The following is a 16,946-nucleotide window of genomic DNA, read 5'->3' as shown; positions in this document are numbered from 1 at the left end:
TCCATGTTCAAAAATTCTTTCAGCCTGGTTAATGTCGCTGACAACTGCATCTATCGTTTCAGTTACATCCATCATATCAACTTGGTTAGGGGATATTCTCGTTAACCTGTAGGTCTCAAGTTTGTCACCCTGGGTTTGCTGAGTTGTAGCAGTTATCACCAAGGAATCATCAAACTGTATAGAAGTAAAACTGTCATCAAAAGTCGAAAGTGTTTCCTGAGTTGGAGCAGTCATAACCAAACTGTCATCAACAGTTGCAGGTGTCTCTTCATCAACATTTGCATCATCACCTGCGGCTCAACCACAACACCACCTTCTGCATCTTTCTTTTGTACCTCATCAGGAATATGTGTCTCTTCATCAGCTTTGTTTTGCGCCTCATCAGCAGCATGTGTCTCTTCATCAGCTTTCTTCTGTGCTTCATCAACAACATCTGCTGGACTGGACTTTTTCTTACCAGTGGGCTTCTTCTTAGGAGGAACCTTTCATGTTGTCACACTCTTCATAATCGAACTGTATGTCCTGAGTGGTGTTTTGCGCCCCTCTGCAGCAGTTTGAGCTTCCAGAATTTTTGGTGTACTTCCAACTGCTAGACTGATACATGGAACTGTACAAGGATTGAAATGAGAAACTTTATTTACTTAGGAAACTGATGATGATGTTAATTTTTTTATTTATTTACTTAGGAAACTGATGATGATGTTAAATTTTTTTAAAAAAAATTTCAAGAAGAATATATCACGTGTAATCGACAGCTACACATGCATATGACTTGGATACCTAGCATGTGTAATTTTTTGGTTGAAAATTATGTTCATTATAACATGTGTAACTCCATGTTTCACATGCACATGACTTGGATACTTATCTTGTGTAACTAAGGATTACACATCCATATGATTTGTGTACTCAACAATTACCAAGTCTAATTTGCTACCTCTGGCAAAAAAAATTCCGCAAAGTATGAAACTAAAAAGGTTCAAAGACCTTAGTGTCAACTAATTGGGTACCTCTACACATGTCAACTAATATATCATTATCACTATCAAGTTAAAGAAGCATATTAAAAATGAACAACTACTTACATTCTTCATGGAAGGAAGTTTGCGTGTCATCTTCCTCTTTCTCTTGCTCAGTCTCTTTATCGGACTCTTCTTCTTCATGCTCAGTAGCTCCATGCTCAGTACCTCCATGTCCTTGTCCACCATCTTCTTGTTGCATAAACTCTTCCTGGGTCACATCGTAAGGTTGAATTCCCATTGCTAGCATAATCTCGCAAGCTAAAATGTGCTCTTCGGGGACATTCTCATCTTTTATCCCTGCTCTGGCAAGTTTATGCACTGCATCGAAGATTTTCTGCTTTGCTTGTATTTTCTCTTTAAGTTTTCCGTTCTCAATTGTTTGTTCACAGAGCCACCTTTGCAGATCTTCTTTGCTGGGTTCCACTGCTGCTATTCCCAGATGCTTTTCAAGCTGTGAAAACTCTTCCACAAAGCTAGCAGTTGGCTGCAATTAACAGATGGAGAGGTTAACAAGAGATACAAATATGCATGTGTAACCTAAAGTTACACAATCTAAATGTACAAATTTATTAGAGTTCACTGGTATCTGCATGTGTAACTTGAAGTTACACAAGCACATTTATAAATGTAAGTTGAAGTTACACATGCCATATACACAGTATAACATAATTCACTGCTGGTATTTTGCATGTGTAAATATCAGTTACACAAGCTCTTTTGAATGTAGTAGTAAACAAGATATAAACCAAGTATTGGCAAACACTTACGATAAACTCTGTCATGTTTGTACCAGCTCTGTAATCTGATATTACTTGCATATCCCACCTTCCAAGCCTCGGGAGATTTTGTTCTCTATTTTCAACTTTTTGGATTATTCCTGCTGGTGTGTGTTCAGCAAACAATATCTGCAACATATAAACAATTAATCAATTTTATTAGTCGATCAGCAAAAAATATCTACAACTCAGCAGTAAAACTACTTGAAGTACAATCAAGTAAAAATATAATCTTTACCAGTAAGTATGGCACACAAGCCTTTACGTTTGAAGGATTGTTTGCATTTTTTAGTATTTCATCAAACAAATGCTCGTGGACCAAATCTGGCCAGGAGACCTTGAGAACAGTTTCATAAGTTTCGACAATGGAAAGATACTTAACATTCACTGCGCTAGCATTTTTGTCGCAAAAAAAAAAGCACACAACACAAATAAAACCCTATCAAACAAACTACATGCTCATCATCAAGTGGCGTTCTTTTATTTTTCTTATTCATAACTTCTTTTATTGTCTCCATAATCTTCTTCTTGCTCACTGCTGTTGAATGTGTTATTTGTTTGATATCATAAAAGTACTTGTTGTATAATACGTTGTCATCCACTTCATTATGATCAAACCATTTTATCAACTTCTGACCTTTTCTGCTTCCAGTCCTTTTCATTCCAGTTATACCAGCAAACTTTGTCGGTGTAGACTCTATACGGTTTTCTCCAAATTAAATGAACACGGTACTTCGCCATCTCTATCAAAGCAGTTTAAAAGCTTCACAATCCCATGTTTGTTAGTAGTTATTTGCTTCATGTTCTTTGGATTAGAAACATCGTATTCATCGTAATGCATCATAACAAGATCATCGTAAGGCGCTTTCCTAAGATACATTTCATCCCTCTTAGACATTCCTATTGGTTTTATTTCTTTCACCAAATCCTGAATTGCATTAAATGAGTGTCTTAACTTTCCTGTACACATCACACAACAAAACAGCACACAACAAAACAGCAAGAATCAGTAAGTTGTGTACTCATCAAAAACATGGTACAAAAGCATTGTACAAAAGAATGTGTATCTTCCAGGTACACAAACTGACGGAATCATGCTATAATGTGGTGTGTGACGTAATCTCTAACAACATTTACAAGGTGTAACTCTAACTTACACATGTATATGAAGATGTAACTTCAGTTTACACAACCAATTTTTTGATATGTAACACCAGTTACACAAGCTAAACACAACCTAAGGCAAGTCAGTGGTGAGAGTTTTATGTGTGGTGTAACTTATAGTTACACAATCCCTATTTGTATAGTTAAACATTTTATTTTTGCGTTTATCTACCATTAATCCAGATCAGTGGTTTCACAATCAAGAATTCAGGTCGGTGGTGAGATTTTAATGTGCATCTTATAGTTACACAGGCTCATTTGGTATGTGTAACTATAAGTTACACACTCAAAATCTCACCACTGACTGATTGTGTAACTTATAGTTACACAGGTTCTTGTTTGTATAATTACATATTCACAAGTATTACATGAGAAATAAACATGAGACCATGACAATCAATTTGTTGTATAGTTTTTCACATCTTAGTACCTGTTATGGTAGGATCTTCTTCAGGGGAATTCAATTTTCCTCTCACCATTTTTAGTTCAGAAACAAAATTGATTATGAATCTGCAGTTGATGTAGTAATAAAATCAAGTTAGTTGATTTCAATTCAACTTAGAGTTTCTAGGGTTTTGAAACAGTAACATATCAGAAATGAAATCCATGAAATCAAATTACAATAAAGTAATCAGTTAAAACACATCCATGACTTACCTTTGCTTCTATTCAATTTTATGCACAAACGATTGTTCTTCTTCTCCGATCTGTAAAATCATCAGTCAGAATGAGTTATGTTCGTTGTAATCTCATTACAATTTTTTTCAAACCCTAGTTCAGTAATTTTTGACACACAAATTAATCAGTAACAACAGGAATCAAAATTAACAGATTCAAATTAAAACATACCAATTGTTTCATCATCGGACTATTTCATCAACATGAATCAGTAACAACGGAGATTTAGGTTTTGAATCTGAAACTGAATAGTGTTTAGGTTTTGAATCTGAAACTGTTTCGATCTGTTTCTGTGATTTATGGTTTAACGATTCAGCAGATGATGAATAGTTTTTGATCTCGATCTTTGTTTTGCAACAGATTTCAGGAATATTTCAGGATTTTTTTCGGTTTTTTTCTAGATCTGGTTTCTGTTTCAGGTGAGCGAGATTTGTTTTCTCTCTCTTGGAAATGAAATAATGGTGTCTCAACGAGAGAAAGGTAGGTGACATCTCTTATATAACTGAGGCTAATTTAGTCATTTCATCTTTCGTTAAATTTATTTTTAATTCGGGGTCTGGTTTTAAAACTCTTTTAACTAGGGGCCTCATATTATGGGTTATCCATGAGTTGGGCCTTAGCCTAATTTTTCCTTAATATATGGATAGTTTTAGAATTTATAGGTGTTTGTTTGGAGTTTTGTACATGACACTTCTATATTTATATACATAATAAAATGTGTAGGCTCTATAAGAAGTCATCTATATAGGCTTTATTTTTCATTATAAAGTTTAATTAACACAAATCCATTGGATTATCCGCACCCAATCCGTTCATCCGTGCATCCATTGGATGTTGGATTGGATGCGGATGCCAAATTTGAAATCCATAATGTATTGGATTAGATGTGGATGAAGTGAAAACCGGTCCATATCGGCCCATGCTCACCCCTAATAGACACATCAAAATTGGGGTGCAACTCCTAAGATAACCATGGGCCTCATTTTTGAAGTTTGTTTGTGTCTGCATTGTTTTTGTGTAGTATATGTATGGACACGGTCCCTGCAAATTTTTTCCGAGGAAAAGTTAAAAAAACCAGAATTTGGACAAATACTGGTTTGTCGATTTGTCGCTACAACAAATACTGGTTTTTCCATTTGTCGCTACAACAGGTCTTAAAGGACATCAAGGTTCTGGCCTTGCCAACGGAAAAAAAAAGTGTCGTCTCTGTGGTAAATACTGGCTCAACAACAATATTTTGAGTTATTTGAATATCTCTTAAACTTTTTAAAACAAAAGTAATTTCTGGTATTTCATTCATGTTGTCAATTTTTAAATTCCGATGATAGTTGAGGGTGACTCTTCTTTGTACTGCCTTTTCATAGTTGTTTTTGATCATTCTAAGTCCTCGGCCTTAAATTCAACATTTGCATGCTGCATATTCCTTGCCTGTTAAAAGTTAGGTCTGCTCCTTGATGTACTTCATGTTTGTTGGAAGAGGTTGATCCTGTATAATTCCTAGTTCCAATGAAAGCACCTGAAATGTGGTAGTAATTAGACTTATAAATAAGTCGGCAGAACCACTATTTTGCAAAATGCAAATACTTGCTCTAACACCAAATTGGTTATTATGCTGCACAAGGATATTGTTTTCTTCAAAAGTTATGATATTCTTGATGTAGTACAAATTGTTAAGAATGTGACTCTGATTATGGTGGATTTTTTTATAGGATCACGAGAATTTTTTTATGCTCTTGCCAGTTTGTTTCGCATTCAATATAATTTTCCTGAGAAAGCCAGATATGTCAGCAAACACAAAAACATAAGTGACTGCCCAATCATCCTCCCTATTATCATCATTTAAACAAGAGGTTAACTAGTCATAAATGTTACTGGCATTCCGAAACTGACTACTTTGTAATATCTTTACAAAAAGAGATGGAAAAATGACAAGTTATGAATATATATTTAAAAAAGGTGCACAACAAATCAAGTAACTGCGGATGTTAGAGATTTTGGCATTTGTAGGGAGAATCCGATAAGCATATTTCCAGATGAAAAATTTGATTGTTGGGTAAGTATCCATTTTCCGTACCTTGTCCCCGGTGTTGGCATGGGTATCATTTCCATATTTGGGTTCTATTTTCACCTTGTAGCGAGAACTGGCAGTGAAGTTTCCTTTTTCAGTAAAAGCCCAAACGATAGCATCTTCTTCCTGAAGGTTGAAGTAAGTTTGCTTGATGGTATTTCCTTTTCTCTATATTAAACCTGAAAAAGCGGGGGTCTAACAACCTCACCCAATATTTCGATTCGTTATCTGTATGGACTAACTCCAATATACTTTCAAGAGAATCAACTGGACAGTTAGACTCAATCTTAATAAAAAGTATATCAAAGAGTTTATATCTCAATCTCTTGATTTAATCCTTACTCAAGCAAATAGAAATCTGCGAGTCTAATTAAATACAAAAGAAATAACTTGGATGGTACCAAAGACCAATATCCAAGGATCAATCAATTTCAATCAACAACCAAAGGTTGGATTTACCAATTGATCGATTCAACGCACAACATGTGATATTTTTATTATATAACAAAATATAATGCGAAAAAGAAATAACACAGACACCAGAAGTTTTGTTAACGAGGAAACCGCAAATCCAGAAAAACCCCGAGACCTAGTCCAGATTGAACACACATTGTATTAAGCCGCTACAGACACTAGCCTACTACAAACTAACTTCGGTCTGGACTATAGTTGAACCCCAATCAATCTCACACTGATCCAAGGTACAGTTGCGCTCCTTACGTCTCTGATCCCAGCAGGATACTACGCACTTGATTCCCTTAGCTGATCTCACCCACAACTAAGAGTTGCTACGACCCAAAGTCGAAGACTTTAATAAACTAATCTGTATCAAACAAAAAAAGTATATGATAATAGATAAATTTGTCTCCCATGGAAATACCTACGAGTTTTGTTCCATCTTTTGATAAATCAAGGTGAACAGGAACCTATCGATAACCCGAACTTATATTCCCGAAGAACAGCCTAGAATTATCGATCACCTCACAATAATCTTAGTCGACTAGCGAAACATGATATTGCGGAATCACAAACGATGAGACGAAGATGTTTGTGACTTCTTTTCTATCTTGCCTATCAGAGATATCAATCTCAAGCCAATATTATTATTATACTCGTACAATAGATACAACAAGATCAGATCACACAACTACAAGAAAAGTAGTCCGGTCTGGATTCACAATCCCAATGAAGTCTTTAAGTCGTTAACCTACAGGGTCTCGAGAAGAAACCTAAGGTTAAAGGAGAATCGACTCTAGCTAACAAAACTAGTATCACACAGGAGGTGTGGGGATTAGGTTTCCCAGTTGCTAGAGTTCTCCTTTATATAGTTTTCAAATCAGGGTTTGCAATCAATGTTAGCTTAGTAACAAAGCATTCAATATCCACCGTTAGATGAAAACCTGATTAGATTCAAGCTAATATCTTTCAACCGCTAGATCGAATCTTAGCTTGTTATACAAAAATGAAATATATTTCATTTAGGTCTGAGTAACTATACCTAAACGTGTACATTTAGTTGGTTCACAACAGTTAACCAAATGGTTAGCCATATGCGCACTTTCATATCAACCTTATTCTTCTTTACCACAACTAGTTCAAATGACTCAAATGAACTAGTTAAATAGTTTTTCAATTGCTTAGATCTTTTGGAAGACACAATTGAAACAAAATTGGCTTGATTCACTTGAATCGATTCATGAACATTATAGCCACGGTTTGCAAAGATTGCATTCCTTATAATTTATTGTTTTTAAGTTCATGAATTACCGATTTGAGAAATAACCAGCTTGGGTACGCGTACGGGTATGCGTACCTAAGCAACCGAATTTGAGTTGGTTTTGGTTTCCAACCTCATCAGAAATTTTCGGGTAGAAAACTTCCGTCTGTATGCGTACGGGTATGCATACTTAAGGTGATTGGTTAAGAGTTTGTCAATTCCCAAACTCGGCAGATATTCACGGACGTGAACTTCTGCCAGTATGCGTACGGGTACGCATACTTAACCTGTCTCCTTCACCAATTTTGTACACACACATATGCATACACTTGGTTCCTGGTTCATGGATTTATACACTAGTGCGAATACACTATATATGCTTATATCCAAATATGGTTACATAATCTCAACTCTACAATTCAATCATTGAAATATTCTTAGAGGATGTTATATAGTTTTTATTCACAAACTATTTTTCTTCAAACCGATTTTCAAGATATTGAAATGTCAACATGACTTTCGTCACGAGTAAATATGAACTTGGCTAAAGCGAAAGCTTACCAACACATATTTTGAGAAATAGATAGACGAGTTAAAGTCGGCTTGAAATAACAAATGTGTATAATTGAAATCTATATACTTATACGACTTTTGTCTCAAGAGTGGGAGATAGAGTAGATAGACTTTTCAGTGATAGATAAGTTCAAGTCTCCACATACCTTTTAGTCGATGAAGTTCCACTGGTTCTGATGTAGGACATCTACCTATTTTCATTGGATCAACTGTTATAGTTGATCCCTTCGTCTGTATCAACAATAATTGTTGATCCCTTGCGTTTGTATCAACAATCATTGTTGATACCTTGCGTCTATTTTAGCTTACTTGCTTTGCAAGTCCTTTACTTTCCTAGTTTAGGTAGAATTCCTTTTTCTTTTCTTTTTAGTCGGTCATGTTAGCTTATATAAAGGCTAAGCCTTCTTGTTTAGAGAACAAATCTTATTATCAATATTATTATCAAGTTTGTTTATTAATCTTTTACCTTAGAATCTTGATCCTAGAATCAGTTTTCTATTAAGTTTCTGACGGAACTTAAACCTATCTCTGTTACCCTTATCTATGCTACACTAGTTGGTATCAGATATAGAGTTTTTAGATTCTTATCTAGAAACAGATCCTTACCCAGCTTCCGCAAACTCAAACCTTATCTTATAAAAAAAAAACACAAAAAACCCTAGTTTTCTTATTTTCGTTTTTGATTATGAAGGAAACAAAACTTGAAGACTTATCTATGGAAAATATTTTGCAGCTTAGATTAGAGTTATCAACAAGTATTCAAAAATATAAGGAGAAAATAATGGAGAATCGTCGTCTAATTTATCGCCGTATAGAAGATGAACAGAAACTCGATAGGCTTTATTGTGTCAGAGAAGATGCAAAATAAAGATTGGAGAAGCTTGAAGAGTATCTGATTACTTTCGCTAAATGTGAAAGGGCTGAAGCTGAACGTAAAAAACGTGCAAAGTTTGCTTTGGATGAAGCTGAACGTAAAAAGCTTTCTTTAGCTAAACGTGAATATGACCTTGCTATGGCCAAACTTTCGGGTAAAGCAGTTCCAAAAATATCATCGTCTGCTAATACTTCTATAGCTGTTTCAACAACATCAGTTATCGAGGAAGAGAGGGAAGTTACAGTTCCTAAAATTTAGTCTTCTACTCATGAAGTTTTGTTATCATCTGTGGGTGTTAAAGATGTTTCGTCTACATCTCTTCCTGACGAAGAAAAAAAAATTCAGTTAGACAAAATTTCGGTTACTTCTCAAGAGATTAATGATAAACAAATTACAAGAGTGCAATTTGCAGATTTTGTGGAATATTTTAGGCAGTTCAATGAGGTTCCATTTGAACCAGTTCTTATAGTTTCTTCTCGACCAAATGGAGATAATCATGTTACTATGAAAGAAGAGAAACTGGTTGACGAAGAGGAGGAATCACTTAACGATAACGATGTTTCGTTGACTCAAGAGGATTTTTCTTCAACTGTAAACAATGATGTTATTGTTGTTGGCATGGACTGTGTTGAATCAACATCTCAGAAGGATGATGCAAATCAGATTTCGCTATCAAATCAAGAGGATTCGTCATCATCTAAAGGTGTTAAGGTTGTTCCCCCTACATCGTTAGTTGAAGAGATTTCACATGCTTCGTTGGATGATTTGTCGGAGAATGGTAAGTCTTCGGATTTTAGCTTAATAGCTTCTGATTTTGACATGACTGTTTTATCTAGGGATGAACATAATCAAGTTTTTGATCAAGTGAATTTCGGAATGGTATTGCATGCAAACCCAAATAAGGTTCAACCGATGGAATTAACCCAGCAGAATTCTTTTGTGTTATCTGATATGTCTATCCATGTGAGTGAACAACTATCTCTGAAATATATTTTTATTGAAGATTTTATTGGTAGAGAAGTTTTAGCTGAAAGGTTATTGTCGGATTTGAAAAACCTCATGTGCATTGTACATTCCGGTGATAAAATTTGTATTGATGAGACATTTGTAGAATGGTCTACACCAAAAGGTATAGGATGCAGTTTTCCTGAAGACTTTTCTACCACAACGACGGCATCCCAGTATAATGTTCAAAGAAGTACACTTAGCATTAGATCTAATGTTGGTGATACTAATGGATTCGAAGTGATCACAGCTGTGAATTCCTCTAAACCTACACTGACTATGTTTTTAGTTATGAGTAGAAGCACTGCCTACTTACTAGCTGTTGACAAGCCATGTATTCCGTTTGTCCCGGTATTAAAGACAATTTTATTTAACTGGAGATGCATACAAGAAGCTCCAAACAAGTACTCTCTACAGAGGGTCAACGAAGGTGCTCTAGAAAAGGCACTCGTACGAAAGGACAAAGAAACATTTACGGCTGGCACTAATGAAGCATATCCATCCATCGAAGACCGTAAGGAGAAATCACAGCCTTGTGGTTTTCCATTATTGAAGTCCGGTGGTAATCAAACAGATCTTTTTGATTTCAACTATTACGAGAGAGGAAAGGTAATGTTTGTCGTTAATACAGATAGTTTGGACTGTATGAAAACGAAGGGAAATATGGCAGGAGTGCTCTCCGATAATTGGGAGAACTTTTGTATACCTTTTTGCCAGTCTTGTTTCGCTGTGGTTAAATTTACACGGGCATATTCAAATATGTGCAATGAGGATTGCATGTATACTATGTTATTCTTACTTCAAAGTAGCTACCCAACAGCTTGGTTTTGGTATGCTGATAAAGAACTTTTTGCACAAGCCGAGCGTCTTGTTATTTATTCTAAAGAACACCATTCGATATTTTGTGTTGCTAGACTTCATGATACTTTTCATGCCACCAAGAGGCAGCATGAGGTTTCATCATACAATGGTAGTATCGAATCAGTTTTAGCGATGACGTGCAAATTGTTAGGGATGCGTGAACTACTGATCTTTCTCATGTCCAAGGTTGGTAATCAAGATGTTAGTATCAACTTACGTAATGTCAATGGATGGAAACAGTTGATTGATGCTAATGGTAATAATATTAGTATGTCCGTTGAACATTTCCTATGGTCGAGTAAGTACACAGAGACTCCGTGTGTTGATCAAGAGAGTGTGAATTTTCGAACTGGTGGTAGCATGCAGAAATACTTCCCTATATTTTTCAAGTTCTTCAAATTCTTTTCGTCAATCTTTGTGATCGCAGCGAAATTTCTACTCTTCTTCGTGATTAGAATATGGTACCTGATGGAGAACATGCATTCAGTACTCTCTTCTACATTTTGGGCAGGCAATAACAAAAATATTTGTAGAATTTTTCTTGCTTGGATTAAGAAGTTTGATGAGCTCGAGACAGGGAACAACATAAGTTCTTATACAATTTTTGCTAGTAACTGCAGGGACGTCTGCGAGGTGACATTCATAAGCTCAACTGTCATTGGAAGATTAATATTAGGATTGTCAGCAAACCGCGATTTTCAGAAAGCTACATGGGATCCTGGAGGGAAATTTCCTTTTATTATGTTTGATAATGGTGTCATCGATGAAGAGCTAGCTGTTAATACTTCCCATCTAGACCCCTCTGGAAAATTTCAGAAGGTATTCCATGAAGAACAAAAGCTTAAGGAAATTGTCATCTCATCGTCACAAGGGTTGGTGATTTTTGAGAACTCTATACGAAAAGTTCATTGCTCTTTTTGTTGTACATTGATAGCAAGAACAAGAATAATTTGGATCAACTACGCTCGAGTAAGCGTCGCCATGGACGAGGAATTCTTTAGTGTTGGTACGGGTCTCGACAATCACGTGAACGTCGACCAAGTCTCATCGATTGAATCCACTCCAGCTGAGATGACAACATTTGATTTGTCAACATACGGAAATCACATTCTTCTTTTTGATTTTGTTTCTTTGGGTGACGTGGATAATTACAATGAAAGAGGAAAAGTGGCATCACAGGCAACTAAACAACCTGTAGTAGTCGAACAAGAGTATGTAGGAGAAAGAATTTCTCAAGTGGATGCTACAATTAGATTTTCTCTTCACATAGTTGGAGTTGGACCCCAAACGTCGCCAAAGGCAAGAGAAGAAGTGATGATTAATGTAACAAAGGAATGCTTTGAAATATTCAAGATATTGGAGCTCTTTTCTCATTCGTTAATAGTTCACAAAAGGGACGAGGAGGATATTTTACAGTGCTGTGCATACTATCTGCTTAATCATATAGGAGTCATTTCTTTTATCAGGGATAAGTTCAGTGAACTTGATGCGAAAGACGAGAAAGTGTTTCTAGAATTTTTGAGCCCGGGTAATGGGTATAAAATTTTACATCTAGCAGCAACCATTGAAGACACTAAACTTGTCAAGGAGCTGGTCGAGAACATCTCCAAGATGGTGCAAACACGTTGGTCCATTAATGATTGGCAAACTGTGCCATGCATACTTGTTATAACAAGTAATTTAATTGGAAAAAAGGATGTAGTGGAGTATCCTACTCTACTGATATTTTTGATAGAAGAATTTCAAAATTCAGTCTCTATTAAGTTGATGTTTTTGTCACCACCAACTACTGCATTATTTGCTGGGAAATTACTAGATTACACAATTGAAGCAAGGCGTTACATCGAGTTTAGAAGACTTGGTTGGAGAATGCTATTCCAATTTTTGGACCAGCGGAGCATCTTGACAATGAAATTTGCTTTCAAAAGTGTAACTCGAAACTTGGGAGATACACATGACGTACTAGTGGTAGTCGCTGCTTGCATGATTTTCATTACCAACACTAATGACATGACTTTTATCTTTGATCGTGGGAAATTTAAGCAAAACTTTTCTCATGCTTTGAGACACACTTTTTGGATGTTTCCGTTTATGATCTCTAGAGCTACGAGTTTTGTGTTTGATCGTGGTAAACCGGTAAACGTGACATCTACATTTTCCATGGAGGAAAAGAACTCGTATTATCTGAAGACAACTCGAAGTCTAGAGCAACATATGGAGAGAATGAAGTTCTTTTTACTAGCTAACTCGAGGGCGAGTTTCTTTCAAGAAGGGGGGACTGATGTAGGACATCTACCTATTTTCATTGGATCAACTGTTATAGTTGATCCCTTCGTCTGTATCAACAATAATTGTTGATCCCTTGCGTTTGTATCAACAATCATTGTTGATCCCTTGCGTCTATTTTAGCTTACTTGCTTTGCAAGTCCTTTACTTTCCTGGTTTAGGTAGAATTCCTTTTTCTTTTCTTTTTAGTCGGTCATGCTAGCTTATATAAAGGCTAAGCCTTCTTGTTTAGAGAACAGATCTTATTATCAATATTATTATCAAGTTTGTTTATTAATCTTTTACCTTAGAATCTTGATCCTAGAATCAGTTTTCTATTAAGTTTCTGACGGAACTTACCTATCCCTGTTACCCTTATCTGTGCTACACTAGGTTCCTTGAGTAGTTCTTCGTCTTCATATGATGATTGCGGTGGAGTCTGGAACTCAACTACACTTAACTATCCTAGTCCGAGACTTTAGCTATAAGTAGACTACAAATCAAGACATATAGTTTTGACAACTAAATTTGACAAACAAGCTTGAGATAGCAACGCTCGCGAGTTCGACCGAGAAATGCTCTAACAATCTCCCCCTTTGTCAATTTTAGTGACAAAACTATCAATACATATGGATTACAAAATAAGTAAAACTTTGTAGCTTCTTCAACATTACTCGAAATCTTCGTCACTTCCAAGTACTCCCATGATTCCATAGATGTTCAGTTCAACATCATAGTCGTTGAAGATCCGTAGCCATAACAATGAGAAAACAAAAGATCTCAATCATTGTTATACAATGTCATAGTATTATTACACAACATAAAAGTTCAATTGTATCACAACTTCGACAACAATACTATGGTGATATGTATCACTCCCCCTTAGTCAATACTTTCATCTCAACATGAAAACCACTCCCCCTTACATAATGATCCGAAAACCATATGTATTTGTAGTGTGAACTACACATTAGTTCTCCCCCTTTTTGTCAATAAAATTGGCAAAGGTACGAAAACTAGCGGGATCCTAATGAAATTTCCATGGAGATGCTTCAAGACCAAAGAAAAGCACATATCAACTTGTCTAGATGCAATCATAAAGCCGAAGCTAAATGCATTCATCAAGGAGTTTATAAAGATACAAGATAACCCCTATAATATTCCGTAGCCGCACTCCCCACAAAGATATGGAAATTAAGCGCAAGTTCAAAAAGAACTCCCCCCCATAAAATGTCATTCCCGAAAGAATAACAAGAGCGACCTTACTTTTTACGAGAAAAGAAGGATTTCTTTGGACACCAAAAATCACAAAGTAAATGATTTTGTATCCAAAAATCTCAACTAAACTAACCACAAGAAAACCCACGATTAATTTAATCGGAATACTCAACCAAATTAACCGCAAAAGAATTCATGATTAATCTAGTTGGAAATGCTCACATAAGAGAACTTACGGAGCCACACAGTATTTACATAAAATATGGATCAGGGAAGATCAATATTGCGGAATAGATAAAGATTCATTCTATTTTTATCACTATTTGCATAACGACATATAATAGACATAATCTTTGTAACTAAAAATTCATCCTATCTTTCATCAATTATTTGCATAATGACACAATAGGTTCAATTTTTGTTTGTCAAAAGTTCATAGATCTTTATCCATATGTGCATATCGACATATGAAAGAGATAACTTTTGACAAAGTATGGGACAATCATAGTTCACGGACGCAAACATACATATGCCATAACAAATTGCAATATATAAAACCATAAAGATTATACTGCAAAAATCATCTTCCGAACAAACTTTAGAATTTAAACAAATAAATCTAAAAACATTGAAGATGAAAAACGTTGGACATAGCTGTGTGTAATCACAATAATGGATATTCCAAACTCTAGTTATTCTTCCTAAAAACACAAGAATAAAATTCTCACAAGAAGATTTCCTAGGCATTGTAGAGCTTTCTCAGAGCATCTACTGAGAATTCCTTCTCATTATTGAAGAAACCATTGATTATAGGATCATTCAATTCCTCTAAGTCTTCAGAAATATCAGTCAACTCACTAAGTTCTCTTTTTAGCTCACACAAGGTGTTCTTGGTTAGAGACAACAATTCTTCATAGTGAGTTATCTTTTCTAAAGAAGAAACAATTTGAGATTTTAAATCATTTCTCTTGTTGATGAAATCTTTCACCATACCTCTAATTTTTTTATCAAAACGACAAACATATAAGAGGCAGTTAGAGGAAGAACCTTCTCCATTATTTGTCGACTTCTCTTTCTTTATCCTTTAGGAAGAGATTCCTTCACAAAGATACACATTAACTGCTTCGACTGCATTTCTTTTAGTGAATCCTCTAGTTACAGGAGCCATGAAACTGTATCTTTCAAGAAGGAGTGAGAGAAAAGACAAATTATTATAAATAGACTAATGAACACAAAACCCTAGAAAAACTTGAACAAGTCTTTCAAGATTTATTATCCACTATCCAACTTATTAGGAGAATATTTTTCTTAACAAAAATAAGAAAGTAATACAAGTACAAATACTTGAGCCACGTTAATGCAAACCTCATTTTCCCAAGTTAAAGATGAGGATACGAACGTCTCTGACATTAGAAAGTGACAGAGTAAGCCAAGTTCTCACACCTTTTACCTCCTAGTGTCTTATCAAATTTTGTTGTATAAATAGATTTCTTACCTCGTCTAAATCTGGATTTGCTGGATTTATTAGGAAGACCTTGATTATCCAGTGCCAAATCCATTCTCTGCATGTTTTTCTGAAGTTTGGTGATTATTTTAAATCTCCAGCACATGCTTTGATCATGCTTTGCATTTCCACAAAACGAACAAATCAATAAGGATTTTTTGTTTTGATGAGACACTTCATGTTTATAACAACAATCAACACCCGTTGTTCCCTGAGTTGGAACAGACAAGTTGGTTGAGCTTACAGCTTTGCTTTTGAACCCTAAACCATTAGTGTTTCCAAAGGATCTTTGACCAAATAACATTGCTGAGATTTTGTCAGAACTTCCAGATAACGTTTGTAGGTCATTCTTAAGAGTATTAATCTCTTCATACTTTAGAGACATGGTTTTGGCAAAATCATTATTAAGACATTCTATCTCAACATTTTTCACCAGGAGTGATGATTCAGCTTTCTTCAAGGATGTCTTTAGTTGAAGGTTTTCTTGAAGAATCTCCTTAGTTGAAGGTTTTCTTGAAGAATCTCCTTATTCTTGAAGAAGTTTTGTTAACAAGGAAACCGCAAATGCAGAAAAACCCCGGGACTTAGTCCAGATTGAGCACACATTGTATTAAGCCTCTACAGACACTAGCCTACTACAAACTAACTTCGGTCTGGACTGTAGTTGAACCCCGATCAATCTCATACTGATCCAAGGTACAGTTGCGCTCCTTACGTCTCTAATCCCAGCAGGATACTACACACTTGATTCCCTTAGCTGATCTCACCCACAACTAAGAGTTGCTATGACCCAAAGTCGAAGACTTTAATAAACAAATCTGTATTACACAGAAAAGTCTACGATAATAGATAAATCTGTATCCCACAGAAATAACTACGAGTTTTGTTCCGTCTTTTGATAAATCAAGGTGAACAAGAATCAATCGATAACCCGGACTTATATTCCCGAAGAACAGCCTAGAATTATTGATCACCTCACAATAATCTTAATCGACTAGCGAAACAAGATATTGCGGAATCACAAACGATGAGACGAATATGTTTTTGACTTATTTTCTATCTTGCCTATCGGAGATATCAATCTCAAGCCAATCTTATGATTGTACTCGTACGATAGATACAACAAGATCAGATCACACAACTACAAGAAAAGTAGTCCGGTCTGGCTTCACAATCCCAATGAAGTCTTTAAGTCGTTAACCTACAGGGTCTCGAGAAGAA

This window comes from Papaver somniferum, chromosome 7 (assembly GCF_003573695.1).
Source record: "Papaver somniferum cultivar HN1 chromosome 7, ASM357369v1, whole genome shotgun sequence".
Lineage (NCBI taxonomy): Eukaryota > Viridiplantae > Streptophyta > Magnoliopsida > Ranunculales > Papaveraceae > Papaver > Papaver somniferum.
The sequence above is the reverse complement of the archived record's forward strand: the minus strand, read 5'-3'. Positions refer to the sequence as shown.